Here is a 6,383-nt window from a genome sequence, read left to right as displayed (position 1 = left end):
ACAATAACCTAGATGACAAAGGACAATATTAAAGTATTCATAAGAGCCATATGGTATGAGAATGAGAAGTGCACCAGTCAACATTCGAGGACGAATGTTCCAAAGGGGGAAATAATGTTACAACCCATGTTTTTGTACCTGAAAGTACGTCGTGAGTCAATTGATGTAAGCTCAAAAAGGATGAAATCCTTCTACAAGGACAAGAAAGGTTTGCCAAAATGTTAAGCAAGTTAAGATGAATATGAGACTTTTTAATCATGATTTAAATGAGTTTAAAGCCATGATATGACTATATATGATGTTTGTATATGAAGTATAAAGTTTGAGAAAAATCGCATTTAAGTTACGGAAAAACCGACTAAGGATTTGCCTTGTAATGAAGCTTTTTGAGTAATAAATTTTCTGTGCTATATGAGGTCTTTTTGGGACATATTATATCAAATTGAAGGTCTTGGAATTTAGTTTCTAACGCTCTTAACTATTCATTCATACGATATCCGGATAAAAAGATATAAGTGTTTGAAAAAGGGCCATGAGATGGTGCCAAGTAGCACCTTTTGACTTTTCAACCAAAATGGATATTTATCTTGCTATGTCGTCTCTTTCTTCATAATTCCAGAGAGCTCGACCAAATAAGACCCCTAACCTCACCCTTAATCTGTGCACAAGGTTATCCAACAAGATTATCGTCCGAGGCACGAAATCATGAAGCAATAACACTAGAACGATCCCCACGACGTAAGTATCGCTATATAGCTTCTCTTTTTCTTTGTAGTTTGAGTTTTGGAAGGTATTTTAAAGTTAATAAAAATGCCTTATTTCTGGTTTCAAGCTCTTAAACATCAAGTAAGATTCATTAATTTATTTCATAATAGATAGAACTCATGGGACGGTGATCGGAAGCCGTGAGTTCGAGTTATTTGATTTGTAATGGACTGTTTTGTGGGCTGTTTCGTGTAGCTTTTGGGCTGTATATTTTTCTGCTATTTAATGGAGTTTTTGGAAGATAAATTGTGTGGAGAAACACCACCTAATGGCGAAATAATGGATTAGTCATTCTTTGTAATATTTTTGGGGCGTTGGACACTACTATAGTCGTCGTTTTTTGTATGAATTGATTGAGGTATCTTGGGCTGTTGTAATCTAAATATAACATGGATTTCGACTTGCATTCACTGTAGCAGGTAATTATATTGTGTTCCTACAGGCGCTTAAGGTTATCTTGGCATTTATTAAGTTAAATGGATGAACTAGACATGAACTAGTGTATAAAGTTGCTAATTAAGAATATTTGGAGTTGTGGATCATTTTCTTTTTTATGGATATATGGTATAAGGCTTGAATTATTGATGAATGACTTCATTATCATGTTAATGATACTATTAAGTTAAAGTAAAAAGTCTATAAGGGGTGATATGGGGTATACGAATTCTAATTGGAGCTTGTCGCTCGTCGTAAAATAGTTATGACTTGTTGTTGTTTTATGCTGTCTTGTTATTGATAATTATGTATTGCTGGATTTCTATGGTAATTGTTGTTGGTATATGGTATTGGAGGAGGCTCTTGTTTTAGGGGAGATGCTGGCCGAATTTATATAAACGAACTACAAGTTTAAGTTGCAGACTTATCCTTTATTCAACACTGATTTTGAATCTCCTTATGCAACGGTAGATTGAGTTGAGTTGTTTGAAGAGTAGCTTGGGAGGTATTAAGGACTCACCATGGTTAAGGTATGTTAAGGCACTTCCCTCTTTCTTTTGGCATGATCTAAAGTGAAATGAATACTCTATTTCATAACGGATCTACTCCTAGAAACTAAGGTTGCCCATGTTGTTCTTTCCTTATAAGTTATTCTAAGCAAGTATGTATGATCCTTGAATCCTGTAGAAGCTCATATTGATGGTATGATACCTTCGCGCTGACCGTTCGCTTTCTCAGTAGCAAAAGCGCTTCTCTTTGCCCCTTAACCTTAAGTAGAAGGACAAGAAAGAGATTATTGATTTTCTTGCTCCCGCTTCCTCATATGCGCTCATCAAGCCAACTTTGCTCTTTGGGAGGTGAAACAGCGGTTAAAGCGGACATTTCAAAATGACAGCATCGAAGATATATTTCTATATATACACGGTTATAGCTATCTCGGACTGCGATGTCCATAATGTTAATCGAAAGTGCAACGACCTTAAGTCACTCCAAAAGGTTTAGAACGTGACTCCATGAGTCTAGTATGCACTATATATAGTATCTATTTTACTCTACAGAGTCGCGCTATAGTAGGCCGGATACTGCACCTATTGTGCAGCCATTGATCAGTTGGATTTATCGAGCTCCATGTGGCCGGGTACGATTCTACCGAGCCTTATGTTGTCCGGGTACATTTTTACCGAGTCCTCTTTGATGCTGGGTACGATATGATGATGATAATGCCTATGGAGGCGGATGTTTTTAAAAGTTTATGTATATATATGTATTATTCATCTTAAGTCAGCAGCCCCCAGAGGCACACAGATGTTACAGATTGTATCTCCTCTATCTCTATTTATATTACTGTTCTTGTTTATGTTTTCCTGCCTTACATACTCGGTACTTTATTTGTACTGACATCCCTTTTGCCTAGGGACGCTGCCTTTTATGCCTTCAAGTCCCAATTGATAGGTTGACATTCCTCCTAGTAGGCTATAAGCTCAGTGGAGGTGTTGGTGCACTCCACTTGTTCCGGAGTTGCCTATTTGGTCAGTATGCTTTGGATATGTATTGATTGATATGACGGGGCCCTGTCCCGACCTTTATGATTTTATGTACTCTTAAAGGCTTATTGACAGATGTCAGGTTTATGGATACTTGTATGGCCTTGTTGGCCTAAGTGTTGAGTTTACAAATGGTCATGTCGTCCTTATAGGTCTGTATGTCACATGTATGAGTTTCTACATCATATTGGGTTGTCCTATGTCTAGTATTCCTTTATGTTTATTCTGGTTATCTCATGACGACCCTTTTGGCCCATTTATCCATGATAGTATTATAAGAAATTAAAAGTTACGTTGGTACTCGGTTGAGTAAGGTACCGGGTGCCCGTCATGGCCCTCCTATTTTGGTCGTGACAAAAATACCGAAAATTTAAAAATCATATAGGAGACTAGGAGTGTAGACTGGCCAGCGCCCCAGCCCAAGTGCTGACCCAAAAGCTAAAATTTTAATTTTTGGAGCCCAACCCAATAACCCAAAAGTCTTTCACTTTCTTAATTCATACCCTAAGTCCTAACATCTGAGAAACCTAAGAACTAAGAAGTAAAAACGACTGAGAGAGTGAGAAACCTAAGTATGAACAAACGACTCGCATGTGAGATCACTGTCCGTCGTCTGCTGTCGCCACTCACCAGTGAGATTGCCAGATTGGCTGTCCGGCGTCCGCTCTCTGCTGTCAACTCTTCAAATCAAGACTTCAATAGGTTCATAACTTTTCAATTTTTTATTCTTCAATCTTCATTTTTCTAATTTGTCTCGAGAAACTCTCATTTTATGATCTAAGTTTTGAAGTTTAGATAGAACTAATGTCCATTTTCTCGGATGCTCTGCGAAGTTTTGAAGTTTTGTATTATCGATTTTTTTATTGCTTTGAGGTGGCTGTGTTTTTTTTTGCTCTGTGAGTGGAACAGATGAGCTCATCCATGCTCTTTCTCCAAGATATGCTTCTAGTAGTATATTATAGTTCTATCTTGCGTTCGAGGGAATTTAGATATTTAGTAATTGGAAGACTTGGAGGATTTTATGATGTTGATTAGTAATGAAATTGATTTTCTCTGTTTGTGACTCGTCTCTGTGGACGCTTGCTGAAGTTACTTGTTACTATGAATTAGTTGGTGATGTATTAAGGGAAAATTAATTGTAATTTGAGATTTTTGTTAAAAATGATCAATTTGTTTGTTTTTGTGGTGTGAGTGGTCTGGCTAGTTCTTTCACTGAAGACCATCAGTGGCTAGTTTGGTCTTTCGATGGAATGTTATGGCAGTAAGCCCGTTGGTATTTGTTATTGGTGTGATATTGCATTTTTCAAATTTAAAACATACCAAATATGGAGGAATATTACTGTAATATGACACACAATCTCCACATTATGTGGTCCCTAGACTAGTTATAGAAACTCATTGAACTGCTAATGTCCTATTCTCTAACTTTGCTGTTAGTTGCTGCAAGACCTAAAGCTTGTTGATTCTTAATTTGTGTTTATATTTGTTTAATTTTGTATAGATGGCAGATGAAAGTAGAGTAAGTAATGCTGGTTCAAGTGAATTGTGTTTATTTGTGAGTTAGGAAAAATTGGCAGCTTTGAATTGTGCACAGTTGTACAAAATTGTGCAATGTGCACTTTTAATCGCTAAATAAGCACTGTACACTTTTAATGTGCAATGTGCACTTTTAATCGTTGTGTACAGTGCATTGTTGTACAAAATTGCGCACTCGTTAATCGTTATTGCACTTGCTTTAGAGTTTGAATTGTGCACTAGCACACTTTCACTCGTAAGTGTTGCCTTGAATTGTGCACTGTTGCTTACTGCTTAGTATTGAATATAGCGATTATTGTCACTCGTTAGCATTGCTTACTTAGCGATTATTAAATCGAAACCGTATCGAAACCGTACCAAACCAAAATAAAAAATACTGAACCGTACCGAAATACTTTGGTACGATATTTGGTATACACAATTGATAAACCGAATACCGAAATACCGAACCAAAATTCTTAAATATCGAACCGAAATACCGAATGCACACCCCTACCAAGAACGGATTTCGAAAGGCTAACGTCAAAAGTCGAAAGTCTAAATCCCCAAAAACATAGGAACAAAAAAGAAAAACTGAAAAAACTGAAAGGAGAAAAGTCCCTCTTTTTACATTGCCAAAAACGTATCCACAAGAGACATCTTTACAAAATCAATCCCCTGGGGACTGCATACAAAAGGAAAAAGAAAGGTTGCATATGACTTGGGGACTACCCTTCATCACCACTATCTTCGCCCTCATTTGGGACGGGTAAAAGAGCCAGTTCCCTCTCCAATTCGCGGGCTTCCTCAAGATAAATGACAGATCGATGCCCCGGGCTCCGATCTCCTCCAGGGTTTCTCTCCTCGCCTCCGCCTTAGCATGATTAATAGCCCGAGCTAGCTTATGCTCGGCTGCTATTGATACGTCATGAGCTATTTTATGTGTCGTGGCTGCGTCATCAAGATAAGTGGCAGCATTTCTTTCAATCTTGGACTTGGCCGCGACCAGGGAAGCAAACTCCTTGTGAGCATTCTCGAGAAGATCATGGGATGACGCCAACTCCTCAGTAGCTACCTCACTTTGCTTCCTCAGCCCGAGGATCTCCACATTCAATTGACTAATTTGTGAACCATTTTGCTCGACCTGCAAAAGAAAGGTAAGTCAATTTCTGTCAGAATGTGGGAGCAAAGGTCGAGTAGGTCGAGATACCTGCACAGCAAGATCAGCCTTTTCCCAGAGCGCTCTCTCCAAAGCAGCTCAAAGCTCTCCTAATTCTTTCTCTCCTCGGGCAGAGTGAGCCTCCAAATCCCGCAGCATCGAGGCAAGCTTCTTACACTCCCCTTCGCGGTAAGAAAGCTCCTCGTGGAGCCGAACGAGGTCATGATCATACATATCCTTGCACTATGACATAACAGAAAAGTTGGAAAGACGATGAATGATGCCCAAGACTAAAAGAAATATACGAAAGACAACTATCACTTTCCGTATGAATCTCTCCGCCGCCTTGAAGGCTCCAGGAATGTCAAGACCGATACTATCGCTAACACCGTCAAAGATGTTGGAAAGAGAGCCTCCCCCTTGGAGAGGAATCCCTGCTTGGACAGTGTTCTCTTCTTGAGCGTCCCTCAACTCCCCTGACGAGACCTGAAAGCACGAGATGAAATCATTCATGTCGCCGATTTCCCCAAAAGGCAACCCTTGCTCCTAAAAAGCTCCGAGCCCCGACCCTTCAGGATCGATAGCAGCGGTCCCCCCAATGGGAACTGCGCCAAACCCGGTCATGCGATCTGTAGCCACATTAACACCCCCTCAAGGGTCTCTGGTCTACGGGACCGACCTGATTCGTCCATTCCAGACTCAGCAGCCTCCGATCGAGGCACATGCGAGGCTCCCGCACTTGACCTTGTCCTCTGGGCCAACTGGCATTCATCGTCATCCTCGTCCTTGGCGCCGGGATTTGCCCCTGAAGTTGAAACAGAGGTCCTAGCAGCGGCTTGATGTTCGAGTGACCTATATTTCTTTATCGTAGGAAGGTCGACAGCGGCCTTGCCTTCCCTCTTCTTGCCCTTGCCGGGCGCTGAGACCTCCGTCCGGCCACTAGGGGCGGCCTCATCTCTATATTC

The 6,383-nt window shown here is 40.2% G+C and overlaps 1 long non-coding RNA gene across 2 annotated transcripts; it reads left to right on the top strand.

Annotated features, from left to right (window-relative positions):
- Window positions 1-621: 621 nt before the first annotated feature.
- Window positions 622-3,809, top strand: LOC107796212 (uncharacterized). 2 transcript variants are annotated; one of them, XR_001650343.2, is made up of 3 exons: window positions 622-738; window positions 1,672-1,730; window positions 2,615-3,809. It is a non-coding gene; the product is annotated as an uncharacterized LOC107796212 (long non-coding RNA). The 2 variants fall into 2 exon arrangements; XR_001650342.2 differs by lacking the exon at window positions 2,615-3,809 and adding an exon at window positions 1,888-2,597.
- The last annotated feature ends 2,574 nt before the right edge of the window (window positions 3,810-6,383 follow it).

The sequence above is a fragment of the Nicotiana tabacum genome, chromosome 20 (genome assembly GCF_000715075.1).
Source record: "Nicotiana tabacum cultivar K326 chromosome 20, ASM71507v2, whole genome shotgun sequence".
NCBI lineage: Eukaryota > Viridiplantae > Streptophyta > Magnoliopsida > Solanales > Solanaceae > Nicotiana > Nicotiana tabacum.
Note: the sequence above shows the minus strand (reverse complement) of the source record. Positions and strands in the feature narration are given on the sequence as shown.